Raw genomic sequence first — 19,632 nt, 5'->3', positions numbered from 1 at the left:
TTACACTCCCGGACGGTTGGTTAAAACTTTGTGGTAACATGCTTGTTGTTGGCTGCGTATTTAGCTGCTCCGTAGACTGTACTGGTGGCTGCACTGAAGCCTGCGACCCGCTTCGTAAACGGCTAGATGACCAACCCTCGTGGTTACCGACATCATCCTGACCCGTTTGACCGTCGGCCATCTTGAATGAACTAATTAAGTTACGCAAAACAAAATATGCGCTACAACCCAGAACTACACAACGACTAATTCCACGATTATGTCAATACACAATATTTCTTGAGGGCTGCTGGATAGAATTGCACTTCTGAACTGTAGGAGCTCGTGTGGATGTCAGGAATCGAAGTAGTTAGGCGGCACAAAACACGAGACTCAACTAATATAATAATAACTCGAAACTTTAATAACAAGTAATAACTTAAGAACGACAAGACAGTGCCCGTGAGCGTGTGCAGTGCGTGACAGACACACGCACGGCAACACACACCAAAAGACTAATACTAATACTAATACTAGACGTCGCTTCGGCGGCACGAGTAGGTGGACAGTGTTGTCACTTATCACTACAATATATATTCGCAGTGGTTTGAGGCGTGTAGCTGCTAAGAAGGCTTGGATTGCTATATTTGTTTGCTTCTCAACGAAGGCCATACATTTGGAGTTGGCTGACGATCTTTCAAGTAAGTCTTTCATGGCGACATTTCGTTGTTTTATGGCTAGAAGAGGAAAATGTTCTAAGGGTTTTAGTGACAATAGCACAAACTTTGTTGGGGCTCAAAAGGAGTTAATTTCAATGATGAAAAAAGCCAGTGTTGATCTTGAGAAAGAAGGTATTGAGTGGCATTTCAACCCGCCTTCTGCTCTACATTTTGGTGGTATATGGGAGAGTGCCGTGAAGAGTATGAAACACAACATGAAGAGAATTATATCTGATCACAAGCTTACGAATACAGAAATGCGAACTCTCTTGTGCCAAATCGAGGCTTGTCTCAATTCCAGACCAATGACTCCACTAAATAGTGATCCTTCTGACTTGGCAGTCCTTACTCCATCTCACTTCTTGATTGGAGGAGCTATGTTATTACCAGATGAACCAGACATATCTAAGGAAGAGCCCAATGGTCTACGTAGATGGCAACTAGTGCAAAATTTGATGCAGACCTTTTGGAAGCGGTGGTCGAGAGAGTATCTACCACAGACTAAAATTCGTGGCAAGTGGACAAGCAAGAGCGCACAGCTAGCAAAGAACGATGTCGTTATTATCAAAGATGATTGTATGCCTACAGCCAGATGGAAGTTAGGATTGGTTATGGAATTGCATCCTGGCTCTGATGGTGTAGTCCGGGTTGTCACCATAAGAACAGCAAACGGAACGCTCATGCGTCGGCCAGTAATCAAATTATGTCGACTACCGACTGAAAAGGACAACAGCTCAGTTGAAAACCAGGATTTTCAACGGGGGGAGAATGTTGCCCGCCGCAACAGTTTAAATATTATAGATTAGGTAATTAAGAAAAATCGGTCACGGGAGGAAAAGCTGGTCTCACACATATCACTATTCGTATTGTTTATTTTTGTTTTAGTTGTTATTGAATTTGTAGATGTATCGTGTGAGTTATATAATATGTAGATTACACCGCGTTATCGTACGCCACCGCCGTGCGTCTGCTGGAATATATTAGCACGGCCGCCGATTATATTGTTGTTCTGTACCGTAAGCCGTAGAGTCAGGACCATATTATTATTCATTATATTGAAGTATTAAACAGTTTTTTGTATGTGATTATTACTTATTAGCAAAAAGTGCTTAAGTGTGATTTATATTTATTATTTGTGAGCCATAAGGGCTAAGTCTAATTTATTTTATTATTATATTGTTTTTTTTTACGTGTACCTAAAATCACATATATATATATTTTGCATATACATATATTATACTTTGCTGTGCAATACTCGCGGGTTGTCAACCGTGTCACCGTGATATCCTTTTGTATTATATTTTTATCGTTAATTATTATTACTAGATGTAGGACCAGCTGGCCAGTCTGAGCTCCACAAAACTGTGAGTTATTATTGTTATTTTTGTTATTATTATTATTATTGAGCCAGAAGGGCTACATATCGTATTTATTGTTGTGCCAGAAGGGCCATAAATTATTATTATATTTATTATTGTGCCAGAAGGGCCATACGTTATTAATTATACTTTGTTGGGCCAAAAGGGCCATATCCTAACATATTAATATTGTAATTTTATTCGTCTATAAGAGACGTACTTATATATATTTAATATTGTTTGTATTCGTCTATAAGAGACATTTACTTATATACATATATATATATATTAATTAATATTGTTTATTCAGTTTGGTCATAAAGGCCGTGTTATTCATTATATTATATTTTATTACCATTCAAATCATTTTTGTTACCATTATTTCAACTTAGTTACCTTCTTGTGATTTTTTAATTATTGTAAACACACCACATATATACACACAAATACACAAATACACATTTAACACAACACGCACTACATAGCTCAACAGTATTTGCTCGGCATTCCCGACCACTATTGTTTGAGCTATTACCCCATTACACACCCAGCTACTTCTCCACACTTTTAAGACCTAGGTGTTAGTGGGGCACAATATAAATTGGTGACCGGGCGCGCGTATTATTACTATACGCTCCCGGCCCGTACATAAGTATATAACTGCAACCAGCATAGGCGGAACACTGAGCCACTTTTCCCAATGCTAAACCTATGCGAAACGATTTTCTGAAGTTGAGTTTCTCTAATATGTTTTTAACCTTCGCAGTGTTGAATAAGGTTACCCGTTTACTGACTAGAAATATGAAAGTGTCCATATCACACAGATATAATATAGATAAGAAACTGATTATTATCTATGTCTCACATCTGTATCATATTGTGCATAATATATTCTTTATTCAGGTAACTACAGGTTTTTAATTATTAGTATCTATGATTCCCATTATTATCTCCCGTGGTAAAGTTTTGTCCATGAGCAAAAGGATAAGCATACAAAATAAAAATACGAATTTAAAATTTAAGACCAGCAGCAACTTTGATAGACCATGAAAATATTTTTTAGATTTTCTTAAAATCAGCCCATTCAGCCTCCTCAGCCCCCCCCCCCCCCTAAATACGCCCCTGTATAGACGTATAGTAGTACCAGTAGTCCAGTAGGTAGATACCTACTGACTACTCTATATATTATTACGGGGCGTGATTAGACTGGGCCGTAGTTCCACCTATGGCAACCTGCAGTGTCGTAACCTCAACATTTGAGCCCGCGAGTGATATTTTTAACGTCCCACCTCCATCTGGACAAGTATCCGAGATATCTCAAGAGGGTTCCTCCGCTTGCTGAAATTATTTCATACATTGTTTAAATATAATTACACTGTTTATTACTTGTTTTTCTTGAAAACCAAACGAGGTGACAGAAATATAGGTATCATAGCTATGTAATACGTATTATTTTGTGCAAACCCGTCAAAAAAGTAATGGAATTTAACTAATTCAAGTGTCCCAACCTTTTTAATGCCATATAAAAAACACGCAAAAATACTTAGGGTTTTTCGTTACAATTTTGTATATATTATGTAGTGTGTCAGTGTCTAATCATAAATAAATTTCATACACTCGTTGACCGCCGCCGTACCTACTTACACCACGCATGAACATTGCGTTAGTAAAACTCATACTTGCTACAACACAATTATAATTATAGACACAATATGTTCTTAAAATGGAAATGTATGATTTAAATCTTAAAAAAAAAAATGTAATACAAAATATATAATTAAAAGAAAAAAAGTGTGCACTCTGAGCTCCCTAATAAGCGTGCGGGCCCCGGATGGTTATACCACTGCTGCAGGGTACTGCGACTGTAATATGATAAGAATATTAAATTGTAATATTGTCACTCTGAAAACGATTCCAATTCGTCGTGATTGATTGGCGAATGAACATTGCTTATATTATTACAGTTTAAATTTATAAAATATGTATGTATATTGTAAATGTTTTAAATACCCAAATAATTTAAGTAAGTTACTTCTGTTTTATTGACAAAAGAAATTGGCTGACGTGGGTTACGAACAGCACCTCACACAAAAGCAATGGGCGTCAAAGGATAAGTTACACCTGATACGATCCATGATGAGACTAAGGAAAAAAGGAACGTTGCCGCCAGTCTATCCGAATGGATGGTTTGCGCTCCTGGACTCCGATCAACTCATCGTCAATCAAGTCAAGTACGTGACGGCTCTAGGTAAGTTATAATGTTCTATTTTCGGTAACATTAAATTTAAAATGCATCTACACCCTATATATAGATAGTATAGACTAAAGCAGGGTATACCTAGGCAGAAATTGGACAAAAAATTTTCCTGTTATTTTACATACAGTAAATGTTATTAAAAACACCATTTTATACGTCTCTAAAAAACTATATTTTAAATTATTTATTGTTTTTATTTTAAAATTATTTTATAATATTCTAAACGAAGCGATGAACGTAATGATTTATTTTACAATGATGTGTGATTTTTTATATGTTTTTATTTTTGTGTGTCATAAATGTTTGGAGCAATAAAATTGCTTCAATTTTCTTCAACAGTATCTTGTGCGATATGGGAAAGTGAATCTAGTTGGTGCATTCGGGAGGTCAAAATTTAAAGTAATAAAATAAAGCCTAATTAAAATTCCTAATAGTTTTCAAAAGTGCCGGGAAAAACAGCAATTTATACGCAAAATCGGGTTTTGACAAAATCGATTTTGGTTCTTGGGTGTAACTTTGACCGTAGATACATGAAATACTCACTGAACATTTAGATTAGCATTTGCTATACACCATAAACTATACAAAATATTATATTTGTTTGAAAAATGGCTATTAATACATTGTTACAATTACGTTTGAAAAATATTATAATCCAAAGTCACGATTTTTTTTGTAAGCATGTAAAGTTCAAATTTCGACAGAAGGCGTAAATATTATGATAGTATATGTGCAGACTATTTAGAGTTGGAAATTCCTAAAAATTTTTCTTACTAAATCTAAGGTTTTAAAATGTAACACAAGATTCCTTATAAAGTTAGATAAATTTATAAAAAAAAAAAAATTTAAAAAATTCAAATTTGTAGGAAATTACATAATATTAAATAGGTAACCAAAAATAACAATTTTAGTTATTTTGTTGTAATTTTATAATATTAATTCAACTTACCGGCTATCGTATTAATAATAAGTAATAAGTAGGGCAATGAAGTTATTGCATTAAAAATAATTAATAATAATTAAATATGAATATTGCTTACATTATTGCATTACACAAAAAATGATTTTTTTAAGTTTTTTTAGCGACCTTAATGCGATAATCGCTCTATAGAAATATTAATAAAATAATAAGTATTACAAAAAATATAGAAATTTACACATTGCTACCTTTACTTGCTTTTATTTTATATATTTAATTAAATAATCTTAAATGTAAACAAAAATAAAATTATGAAAAATAGTTAAAATTGCAGTAAAATTAAAAAGTCGCCAAAATTGCATTTATTGCAATATAATTTTTTTTTGTTTGAACTAAGAGTTAAACGAAACATATTTTAATCTCACTCAGCAATAAACATAAGCATTTACAAAAAACATGCAAATGCAACAACTTCACTGCCCTAGTAACAAGTAATAAAAATATAAATATAATATAAAATATCCACACTGACAAACCGTCATCGCTCAGAAGCGTTTTTCATATACAATGATAATCATTGAATTTAAATCATCCATTACAGTGGCCCACTTGGAACCTACTGTACAGCAGAGCGACATCCACTTATCCACCTTTTTTTTCTTTGTAACTTTCAATAAACATTGGTAGCCTTTGATGTTGTTTCCTAGTTAAAAAATATATAATTATTACATGAACATATTATTATGTTTATTTTACTCATTTTAGGAGAACATTTGGCAGTGTTTCGTGCATCTAACGGTGACGTCAATTTATTAGATGCTTACTGTCCTCACCTGGGTGCTAATATGGCTATTGGAGGAATAGTTAGAGGAAACTGTCTTCAATGTCCATTTCATGGATAGACATTTGACGGTACCATCGGTAAGTGCGTCAAAATTCTGAACGATTGTTCTAATGGTAAAAATTCGTATACAGATAATAATAGTCGCAACTAAACCTCTAAAATTTCCATAATTTAAAATGCCTCGCAGAGCAGTGGGAGTTAGCCCACTACAATCCCGATTACCAAAATTACATAATTTTACAAGTTATAAATCTATAATAGTCAATTGGTATTTGAAGACTTTTTTAAACACATTTTAACATACTTCATATTAAGTATCAAAATTAAATTTATATGTATACCTAAAATACTCTTTTTATAAATATATAATATTATGATTTTACCGATAAAACTTATGGAGATTGGAGAGTTACCTACCAGTTATTTAGAGCTTTTTGATGTGACTGTAACTAGTGTAACTTATTGGTTAAATATTAATCGTAAGCAATCCATTTTTTCATAATATGTATCGTTATGCAAATCATCCATTAATTATAAGAATACGTAATCATTTATAACAAATTATCAATGTTATGTCATGATGACCAAAATAGTTTTGATTTTTTTTTCGGTAAATATTTCGTATTTTAAAAACATAAAATTGATGGTATTTCACTATAATAATGTTAGACCTAAAAAAACAAGGGTTGCTAAATTAGAACTCGGGAGTACTAAAGACTCTTTTGCACCTCCCTAGTTGTGCCAATGCAGATAACAATAAATAGTTTTTCATACCTTTACAACCATTATTTACGTACGTACTACGTAGGTACGTGGTAAACGAACAGTATAGACATTATTTATAATCTTATATTTTATAGGCAAATTGTATAAGATTTATGGAGACATGATCGATTCCGCCAGTACTTAAAATTAGTTAAAAATTTTAAAAACAACTATTGATTCCGCCAATTCGAAATTTTAAGTCTAAAAATTGCAATTTCATAGTTTTTTTTTTAATTTACAAAGAGGTATTATTTTATAAAATAATTGATAATCACTTGAATAGTAATCATCATTAATAGGTATATTGCTATTCACACTATCTAATGATAATCATTATTTTACTATTTAAAAATTGAGAAAATTTGGTTTCATTTAAAATTTTTGAAAAAAATGGTTTTTTTTTTTAAAAATATTATTGTATCCTACTAATGATATTTTTGTTATGTATTTTCCTAATAATTAATATTGTCATTACTCATTTGTCAATCGTGCGCTGCCTATATTTATCTACCACTTACAAGTAATATTAATTATGTAACATTTAAAAATGCAAGTGATTTCAACTCTTCCACATAAATACCATTTGATATGTAACTTAGTTATTTTTATAACAAATATTGAAATATCTGTATTAATATTTTTAATAGTTTAATTTTACATTTTAATACAATGATACATTGATAACCGTATTGGTGAATGTGGAATGACAATAGAAGGTTTTCTTATCAATTTTTTAAGATGTTTTTTTTTTTTACTTGGATTATTTTATTTTTTAAGCGTAAATACAACTTTTTAAATTTCCGAAAATTTGGTTTTTTTTTAATTTTCCGAAAACTTGGGTTTTTTTTTGGAAATTTATTATTTTAATATTCTCTAGGCCATGGGTTTTCGAGAGCCAGTTAAAACTTAGCATCTAGTTAATAAATAATGTATTTATTTTTGTGATAAAAATACAATTCAAGCTGTTTTAAGCAAATTATTTAATATAACAGGACATAGGTATAATGTCAGCCAGTTTTTTTTTAATTTGGTACCTGCTCTTGGAGAACAACTAATACGTAGTGTTTTCAAGATGGAGATTGGAGACCAATTAATGTTATATCGTTACCAATTAACGATATTTATTCTTTAAAAACGTCATTTTAAATACTTCATAAAAATAAATAAAAATATCTATTATGTGCAATAAGCCTGCGTTAAAAAAAAATGTTTGGTGGTTCAGTTACTTTCCCTAGGTGGGCCGGATTTGGTCCGCAGGCCGCCTATTGCCGACCCCTGCTCTGGGAAAAAACGGGTTTTTTTCCGAAATTTTCATGAATTTTTTGGTCCCTATGGGTTTGCGATACTTGTGAAAAACGAAAACGCTTGCCCGTGCATGGTGCAACACGCCTCCTTGGTTATATGAACCAAGTGGCTGTCGATTGTCGATATTATACCTAATCCTGCCCAGTAAATGAGTATATGGTTGGGTAATCTTTCTACACGAACCGGTCTTGAGAACCGGGTTGTTGGACTAATATAAATATAGTTTTCTAAGTTATATTTTACAGGTCCTAGAAACTTATGACCTGCGTTCATAAACTAACACAATCGAATACGACTTAGCAACGTATACAATAATTTATTTATTTATTAAATGTCTAAAATAGTTATGTTATTATACAATGCATTAAACCTGTTGTTGAGGGTAGTTTATTGAAGATCACAGGAGTATCGGAGTATGAGTTGAAGCAATATTGATTTATCATGATTTAACATGACCGCAGACCGATATAGTCTCTACTCCACGATTCTAACTCGACTGACTGAAAATATGAAAATAATGTATAGGCTCGTACTCTACGTTTCTGTGTTCTGTCTAAGTAGTATACATTTGTATGTTCACAGTCTTTTTTTTTTCACCGCGGTAATTTCACAACGTTCAAGGGGGGATGAACCACGGTCTGATTACTTCGTATACGATAAACTAATTATTAAAAATTATTTGAGATTTTTGAAAATTCATTTTTGAAAAAATTAAATAACTTATAAAACAATTTAATGAAACTTTGAGAAAATAAAGTAAATTAAGACACAACTTTGACTAAATGATGGATCATTAGTAACTGAATATAAAAAAATGATTAGCTTATAACTTAAAAGTATTTAAATTAAAAAAAATACGGACATTCATTAATTAGATAAATTACAGTGAATCCAATATAAATGGAAAAAAATGTGAATGTAGTAATTATTATTTCAGTTTTTATAATAAGTTTTGTTGGAAAAAATACATTTGGTGTGTACACGGTAAATATTTTTGAGTAAGGGGCAAACAGGTAGATAGCGAGTGTGAAATCTCCCCGTGATTTTTGTTACGGTAAAGTCATTGTGTTTAAGTGGGACATCCTCGCTTGAACGTTGTGAAATTACCGCGGTGAAAAAAAAAAGACTGTGAACATACAATTAATGTATACTACTTGTCTATTCTGTAAATTCACCGAGTGTGACGTAAATGACGAGTCAGTAATCTGTGAATCGTTACAACTTACAATGTGTTCACAGGATTGTCGTCGATGGCGGCGTCGGTGAAGAGTTGGCAGTGTTGCGAAGCCAACGGGTTCGTGTTCGTGTGGTACCACGCGGAGAACGATGCGCCATCGTGGCGGCCGGCCAGAGACGTCGAGGCGGTAGGCCGTGGGTGGACGTACCGCGGGCCGCAGCGAACACTACGTGAACGCGCACATCCAAGACATCCCGGAAAATGAGCGGACGTGGCCCATCTGCCGGCGCTGCACGGCCACATGGCGCTCGGTGGCCAGTACGCTGCGCAGGCCGACCGGTCGCTGTGGAGGTGGATCGGCGTCCACGAGTGGACGCCCGCGTGGCGGGCGGATGGCTCTCGCGGCCGGCACGTGACCACGCTCGATCTGCAGCACGGGCTAGTGGTGTTCGGCAAGTTTATCGTTTTCAAAATGGACGTGGAAGTGCAACAGGTAGGTACACGCCACTACTTAGTACCCAAGGCTGGGCATTAACAATTTAAAAAGTTAAAGTTAAGTTTAAAAGTTTATTTTATTTTAACTTTTTAACTTAACTAGTTACTTTTGGCTTTTCATTAACTTAACTGTTAACTTACTAAATTTCTTTTTAATTAAAGTTAAATTAACGAATTGATTTTTCATTTTAAGAAGTAAGTTAAGTTCATTTATTATATTTCACTAATTCATGTCAAATAATATTTACCGTGAATTGTTTAAATTAAAAAAAAATTATATGTATGTATGAATGTAACTTATATGGAAATACTCTATAATGTATACAGTATGGTGGTCTAATTTAGTTTTGGGTTGGAAACAATTTAAGTACGCTAGCGTTGTATAAACAAATTAACTTTTTTTTAACTTAATAAAAAGTTAACAAAAAGTTTGTATTAAATTTTAACTTTGTTATTGGTGCATATCAACTTAACTTAACTGAGTTAAAAAAAACTGTTTTACTTGCCGAGCCTTGCTAGTACCTTTATAGCTGGTATTGAGGCAGGTTTTAGAAAATCATATTTTAGAATGCCGAGTTTTAGCATTCCAAGTTTTAGAATCACTGTGTTTTAGAAAATAAAACTTTTAGAATTTCAATTTTTTATTTCAATTTTTATTTTTTTTTTACTGTTAACTCGTATATAAAATGTTTTTTAATAATTCTTTAATAAAAAATAATTCTAATACCTAATTCTACAGTAAAAAACTAATACAATTGTCGCCGCCACGACAATAGCAATGTACCCACCGACCGACCACACATAGTTATTATTAAGATTATTAATTATTATATAATATGTAGATTAGACCGCAACCAAGTACTGTCCAGCAAGGGCCAGGCGCGGTTTGTATTATCAGTTTGGTACAACCAGCGCCGTTTATAATTATAATTTATACATTTGTACCGCTGTGGTATTAATATAATATAACATAATATAATATATTATATTATATTGTGTATTATCAATATTATTAAATTAAATTTGTGAATTATACAGCAACGCATTTTACCTAAAACGTGTTACAATTTTCTTTTAATTATATACACATCACATTACACACACATTTACACACCCACCCACACACTAGCACTCTCTGGTCTTGCTCGGCGACCCCGTCCACTTCCTTTGAGTCGCTACACACACATACACATCTATACACAGGTCGGTCGGTGTGTGAGTACAGCGTGCGAAGTAATTAGCGATCGGGCCGTACGGGCTGAATATTGTTTCGTCCTCGGCGCAATCAATAATAATTGTGGATATTTTTAGATTGTTAGCGCAATAGCTCTCATTAATTCATCTAAATAATAATTACTAATTAGAATAATCAACTATGCGTTTACATATTTGCAATAAGTTATTATTCCGTTGTAACAATTATAAATATAAATATGTTACATGACACCTATGTATATAATACGAACTCTACTGTATATACGATTAACTGCCGACTGATATATTATTAATATTAAAATACACACATAATTGTAAGGCCTATGGCCAACGCACACAATGTATTAGTAAGTTAGTTCGCTGTGCACCTTAGACCTCAATACACACTACGATTACCGCACTCCGTATGACTACGATACAGTTACATAGTATAATAGAACATAGTTGATATAGTTATGAGTATTAATATTTGTAAGTGTTTAGTAGACAATAAAACATAATTATAACTGAAAAGAAATCCTAGTAATTTAAATATATTTAAGATCCTGATAACTACATATCTACCCCTGGCTACGGTATTTATATCTATAGGACCCTACGATTCTCCCTGGATATCTTATATTTAACTGGTCGTTCCCCCGACCACGTTACACCGTGTCGTTAATTCGTATACAGATTGTAATAGTCGCAACTAAACCTCTACAATTTCCATAATTTAAAATGCCTCACAGAGCAGTGGGAGTTAGCCCACTACAATCCCGATTACCAAAATTACATAATTTTACAAGTTATAAATCTATAATAGTCAATAGGTATTTGAAGACTTTTTTAAACATATTTTAACATACTTCATATTATTAAGTATAAAAATTAAATTTATATGTATACCTAAAATACTCTTTTTATAAATATAATATTATGATTTTTCCAATAAAACTTATGGAGATTGGAGAGTTACCTACCAGTTATACATAACCTACCATCTATTTAGAGCTTTTTAATGTGACTGTAACTAGTGTAACTTATTGGTTAAATATTAATCGTAAGCAATCCATTTTTTCATAATATGTAACGTTATGCAAATCATCCATTAATTATAAGAATACGTAATCATTTATAACAAATTAACAATGTTATGTCATGATGACCAAAATAGTTTTGATTTTTTTTTCGGTAAATATTTCGTATTTTAAAAACATAAAATTGATGGTATTTCACTATAATAATGTTAGACCTAAAAAAACAAGGGTTGCTAAATTAGAACTCGGGAGTACTAAAGACTCTTTTGCACCTCCCTAGTTGTGCCAATGCAGATAACAATAAATAGTTTTTCATACCTTTACAACCATTATTTACGTACGTACTACGTAGGTACGTGGTAAACGAACAGTATAGACATTATTTATAATCTTATATTTTATAGGCAAATTGTATAAGATTTATGGAGACATGATCGATTCCGCCAGTACTTAAAATTAGTTAAAAATTTTAAAAACAACTATTGATTCCGCCCCTTCGAAATTGTAAGTCTAGTAATTTAAATATATTTAAGATCCTGATATCTACATATCTGCCCCTGGCTACGGTATTTATATCTATAGGATCCTACGATTCTCCCTGGATATCTTATATTTAACTGGTCGAAATACTTGAATACTTTATATTTCGGCCAACAATTTATAATAATTGTATGTAACACTACGTAGGTATTTGGTACGATGTACAGCACTGGTCAACTACTTTTTGATATTTCTCGTATTCGATCAGATATAAAATAATCACATATTATATCAAAGAACTCTATCGTAATTCTAATTCGATAATAGTTGGCAATATCAATCAAACAGAAACTTGATAACGATTATTGAGTAACAAAGCATTATATTTATAAACATTATGTACCTATTCTGATATTTCCCGTTTCCCAATCAAACATAAACTATTATTTAAATTGGATTCAAAGCCATTCCACGTTTTTGGTAGAAATACGGGTTTAGTTTTTCTTTAATTTATATTCATACCGGCACCAACTCTCTTATACGAACCATTTACGTTTTACATAATATGTGATTTTGATATCGAAGTAATTCATTCGCTACAGGGATAATAGTTTGTTTTAAAAACTAAATTTTCTCGTAAACTCGTTCAAGGGGAAGGAATGCTAGACCATCAGTCATAGAACAAAAATGACTAATTTTGTCATCATTCATATATACGTTGTTTGTCCTAACTCCTGGACTTTACGAAATGTACTCTGGCAAAGATGGTAAGAGCACCCTCTAATAACTAATTCTGAACCAAGAACATTATAAGCCGCTGTAATTACTGCCTTTTCAAAATCTAGACTTAACTTAATAATTATTAAATTTGAGACTTTTATTCCGTCGGACTTTTTTTTCGCCGGATTTTTGTTCGGGGATTCGTATATATTAATCGTGTAAACTACATTATAAATTCGACGTATACGTAAAATGTACGTACATTACCATTCTAAGTATTTTGATAATTTAAAAAATAAAAATTTGTGATAATAACTAATAGCAATGATTGGAAGGTCTCGACCAACCTTAAAAACAAGTAATATTTTTTGTATAATTTATTTAAGTGGTAAACAGGTACCAATAACGCTATAATTTAAAAATGAAATACCTTTGTTATAATTAATCGAACATGGGTGTTTCTACGCATGTTCTAGTTTTTGATATAAATAGGTACCTATCCATATTTGTAATCGATAAAAGATTTGATAATTTTGTTATTTTCTGATAATAAGATTTAATAGTACCAATAACTATACACTTGACCCCATATACATTCCTTATTTATACACAATTCAATAACAGAAACAATTTAAATAACATTCATAAAGAAAAATGCTAAGAGAACCGCCTTTACCTTAAGAGCCTTAACATCTTGCCCTGACTTAATTACTGAAAACTGGTAAGTTGTTACCTATTAACACTAATAATAGCCTAAACCCATTGGCTATTAATATAATATGCATAGATATTAGATAGGCACATAATGTATTAGTACCTATATTTTTATACCTAGGTACTTGTTATGTGGATAATGAATATACATATTTAATACTAAAAATATTATTGTAAAATAATGTAAAAATGTAAGTGTAGTAAAAAATTGTACAATCAAGTAGGTATATAACATGCGTGTAATGTGTTATAAATTATCATTAACTGTAAGTGTGTATGGACATAATCAAATCATCAATGCATAATAGACAACAGTAAAGATATAAAGTTATTAAAAACTACATGTTTCGTATTTTCTCGTATAAGTTAGCGGTAAAACCAACAATGCCTACCGATATATTATGTATAGAATATTATATAATTTAGTTTTTAGTTTTAGTTTTTCTGATTTAAAAAAGGTACATTTATTGATTTTTTTATTAGTTTACCAAAGTAAGCATTGATTCATAATAATCCTTAAATATGCAAAAAAAAAATTAATGTATACCTATGATTCCATGCCATACAAAATTAATTTTACATTAATATGGGTAGGTATGTTTGATCATTATAATAATATATTGGTGTAGGAAATGAAAGAGCTGATGCACTTGCCAAAGAGGCTACTGTATCACAAAATGCAATCCCATGCCAAGTTTATTCAATAACCGACATCAAACAAATAATTAAAAAAATAATTCTCAATATCTGGCAAAACGAATGGAAAACTTCTAACGCCAAATTGAATGAAATTAAAAACCACATTCTCCCTTGGCCAAACAACACACTCACCAGAAAAGAAGAAGTAGTTATCAATAGGCTCAGAATAGGCCACACTGGATTAACCCACGCCTTCCTAATGAAGAAAGAAGACCCACCCATGTGCCCGACTTGCAACGATCCCATGACAGTTAAACACATCCAAAGTACGAATTACAACGTCAAAAATTCAATCTAACTTACCATCTCGCTGAAAACCTCAACATCGATACCCTAACCAACGTTCTCAAATTCGTAAGGGATACTGATCTTCATAAAGAAATTTAATATATATTATAAGTATAATGTACCTACCGGCTACTATATTTAATGTAACTTATCTAATATTAATATAAATACTAAGTAATTTTTTTTGTAGCCAATGGGCCATTGGCCCATAGTTGCCGAGGCATTTGTCACAATAAAAAAAAAATAAAAATAATATTGGTGTTGTCGCCGCCGCGACAATGTGAGTAGTGTGAGTACCCACCGACCGACCGCCTCGCACACGCACACACAGTCGTTATTGTTATAATTTATATTAAATGTTTATTGTGAACTATTGTTATGTAATATGCAGATTATAAAGCTCGTTAACGCATGCCGCCGCGTCGGCTGTTTAATAAATTATGATATTTGCACGGCCGCCGAAAGGTGTCCAGTCCGCTCGGCAGTGCTAACGCCGAATTGCATTATATTATTGTCTAGTTTTTCTATATTGTAATTTTTACGTGTGCGAATCGCCGTATTTTAGATTTTGAGCGAATTTATTGATTTTACAATGATGTGTGTTTTTTTTTTAATTTTTTGTCTGTCATCACTTTTTAGGACAGTAAAAGTGCTTGGATTTTCTTCAACAGTAACTTTTCCGATAGGAAAGTGAATCTAGTTGGTACTTTGGGATGTCAAAAGTAAAAATTTCCCAGTAATTTTCAAAAGCGACGTGAAAAACAAAAGAAAAATTAAGGAAAAACGGGCATTTTCACGCAAAATCTGTTTTTGAGAAAATCGATTTTAGTTTTTGGTGTAACTCTAAAACAAATGACCGTAGGGACATGCAATTTTGACTGAACGTTTAGATTAGCATTTTCTATACACCATAACATTTTCCAAATATTTTGAGCTGTTTACGGACATTTTCAGTTTCCATTTTTTTTAGTTTTTTTTTTCTATAAATATCAATAAAATTTTACCTGTTGAGTAAAAAATCTTAAGAATTTAATAGAAGGCTCCTAGGTTATTGTTTCAAAGGCAGATGAAAAAAATTAAAAATCCTTAGTCACAGTTTTTATTTATAAGCATTTAAAGTTCAAATTTTGACAAAATACGGAAAAATCACGAAAATTAGTAAATTATTTTGAGTTGAGAATTCATAAAAATTTTTCTTTTTAAATCTAAGATTTGAAAATGTAACATAAGATTACTCATAAGTTAGTCTACCTTTAGCAAAAAAAAAATGTCTACAAGAACCTTAAATTAAATTTTTATGAGCGTCTGAAATTTTACATTAATACGGGCAGGGTATGTTTGATCATAATAATAATATATTGGTGTTGTCCCCGCCGCGACAATGTGAGTACCCACCGACCGACCGCCTCGCACACGCACACACAGTCGTTATTGTTATAATTTGTATTAAATGTTTATTGTGAATTATTGTTTTGTAATATGCAGATTATAAAGCTCGTTATCGCATGCCGCCGCGTCGGCTGTTTAATTATGATATTTGATATTTATTATAATATTTTGTTTTTATACAGTATACGGCCCGGGAACAAACAATAATAGGCCGTGTCCAGGGGGCATAATTCTAGTTTAGCTAGAATTATGATTATATTATTATGATATTATAATTATTATTGTACACGTCGTATAAACCTAAGAACGATTTATATAAATAGGTAATTTATATAATTATAATTAGGAAATATCATAAAAATGAAAAAAAATTTAAATAAAAGAAAAAGTTCACAAGTTGCTCAAATGTTTTGAAAATTTTACCATGTCTAGGTAAGGCTAATATAAGTAAACAACCCAAGTTTCAAGTTTTTACGAATGTTTTTAACCGAATTACAACAAAAAAAACTCCCAAAATTAAAATGCCTATAAATAGCGCAAAATTTTCCAAACTTTAAACCGTAAGGAAAAAAATCCAAAATACAACAAAAATATCTCTTGTCATTTTTCATTTGAATCAATATTTCTGGTAGAAAACGTCGTCCGTAATTATTTAATATTATAAAATCATGAAATCGTACGTTTTTTTCTATTTAACCGCTTTTATTTCGAGTAGCGTTTCGAAAATCGAAAAATGACCTCTTTAAAGTACCAGCTCAAGAACATTACCTTTCAGAAAAGATGCTATATTTGATACATTTGAGCAAGTTTAGAGGGAGAAAAAGTGTTTACAGAATAAAAAAGGAAAAGAAATAAACATCATTGTAAAACCATTACATTCCTCGCTCCGCTCAGAATCTAAAATGTATATTATATTACTATTATAAAATTATTATTTAATGGATCCAAATTCATACCACTGGTATATATATAGTAGGTAAATTTTGTTAAATAGTTTAATTTATTTCTTGAAAAAATACGGGTGAGTGCCTCGGAGGCGATCGCCTCCTAGCCGTCTGGACCAGGTCGACACTGATGAGAATATTAAGGTATTCAGAAAATCAGAACACGTATTCGAATACTATTTGAATACTTTTTTTCACAACTATTTATTGTCAGCTTTTGAATGGTTGGTAATTAACATTTATTAGTTAATAATTAAAAATACATCGTAATCATAAATTATTTATAAATTATTTTGACCACATGATACGGCCCATACGGGATACAACACATCGATGTTTGTAAAAATAATCATATCATTGGCAAATATTATATCTCGTTCAAAGAATAAAATTAATGTTCATGATTTAATATAATATGTCTTGTCACAAATTTAAAACTATTTTTCTGGATCGGAAAAAAGTATTTTATAATGAAAAAAAAAATACAAATAAAAGTATTAAGAATACGTATTTGAATACTTTTTAAAAAAAGTATTTAAAATAGTATTCAAATATTGAATACAAAAAAAGCATTCAAATACTTTTATTCATATAGGTACTTTACAAGACTGAATCGTATGATAGAAATTATAAATATTAAATTATGTTTTGGGATATTTTTCGTTTAATGATATTCCATAAATTACGTTTTGTGTTATGTTTTGTTTAAAGATTTATATATTTTTTTATTCGTTATGTTTTGTTTTGCGGATTTTATTTATTTTAAACAACGCTTTCCGTTATAATTACGTTCACAAATTTCAATCGTTTTTTTGTCAAATATAACATTATTATAATTGTAAAGTTCGTGAAGATCGTGTTTTTCAGAACAAAAATCGGACAATGTAAACTAACTTCAAATTTGTTAAAACCTAAGGTATTTTGATCTAAAATTGACGGCAGTAGCGAGGCCTCTCAACTGTGGTACATTATTGTGGGTAGGTATGTTTGATCCACTCATTATAATAATATATTGTTGTATATACTGTACAAAAATAAAATATTATGATAGTATAATTATTATTGTACACGTCGTGTAAACCTAACACTATGAATTGTTTATTGCATTGATATACAATTATATTCATATTTTAATTACATTGTAAAACAATTACATTTAATGCTGAAAATTGCAATGAAAATTTTAAAATAAACTAGCGATGAATTAGTTAAAAAAAGCTATGCACTACATGTAATAAAAGTACATTCCCTATAACTTTAAAGTTCTATTTGGATATAATATAAAAAATTCAACTAATGTAGGTGTCAATAAAATTAGGGCTAATTCAATAAATGGTATAATTTTCCAAGCAATTAATAACCAATTTATATATTGACCATTATGTAGGTAAGTATCTAATTATTAGGTAATCAATAAAAATTATGAATCCTTATATTTTTAAAAATTCATCATAAAGATGGTTAGGGAAAAGTATTTTTCATCCAATGAGCAACTTATTTGCGGGCGTGCCTGACCAGTTATGGTATTATATTAATATGTTTATTACATATGTACATCTATAATACACAACATGTTTATTGTTTATTTATTTCAGTAATACACATATTTGTTTTGCGCTTGAAAAAAAATGTACAATGGCAATACCAAAATATTGAAGTATAAATTGTTATTGCCCTATAGATTGGTCCTGGGTTAGTGATTTTAAATTTTAAAACCAGTTTTGGGCCCATGAAATTGGTACAAGTTGTCACACCAGTCCATTAATTCAAAAAGTTGTACATCGTATCTACTGTCCAGTGTATTTGTCACTGTATGCTTCAATAGTTTTATTTATGAAAGCTCCGATGGTTGGTTTAGTCAATTTAGTGTTAATTACTATTGTTTTATAATTTTCACTAATGAATACTAAATTATTATGTATTTTATGTTGTTACAGTGCGAGACATGTAGTCATTTGGAACCACAAGAGTTACATTGAAAAGCTTTTAGTTTCAGAACAAGAATCAACACTCTTGGCACATAGAAAACGGTACAAACAATTTTATAGTGCCAATAGTATACAATTTAGTAACAGAAAGGAAACAATAGATTGGTAAATTAATATATTAATTTTGATTTAACATAACTGAAAAGTATTACTAAATACATATTATATAATATAGTATTATAGGTATGTAAAATTATAATATTAAATTTCACTTAAAAAATGTTGTCAAATGAAAAAAAAAATTATTATATAATGGAAATATTTAAATATACATAATATAATATTTATCACTTGAAAGGTTGTGTTACCTTTTTTAGCCATGTTAATACTCTCATTGTCATCTAATATGTCAATCTAA

The 19,632-nt window shown here is 31.0% G+C and overlaps 1 pseudogene; it reads left to right on the top strand.

Annotated features, from left to right (window-relative positions):
* The first annotated feature begins 691 nt into the window (after positions 1 to 691).
* On the top strand, positions 692 to 19,383 carry LOC132950474 (cholesterol 7-desaturase nvd-like; annotated as a pseudogene).
* Positions 19,384 to 19,632: the final 249 nt, after the last annotated feature.

This window comes from Metopolophium dirhodum, chromosome 1 (assembly GCF_019925205.1).
Source record: "Metopolophium dirhodum isolate CAU chromosome 1, ASM1992520v1, whole genome shotgun sequence".
NCBI lineage: Eukaryota > Metazoa > Arthropoda > Insecta > Hemiptera > Aphididae > Metopolophium > Metopolophium dirhodum.
Note: the sequence above shows the minus strand (reverse complement) of the source record. Positions and strands in the feature narration are given on the sequence as shown.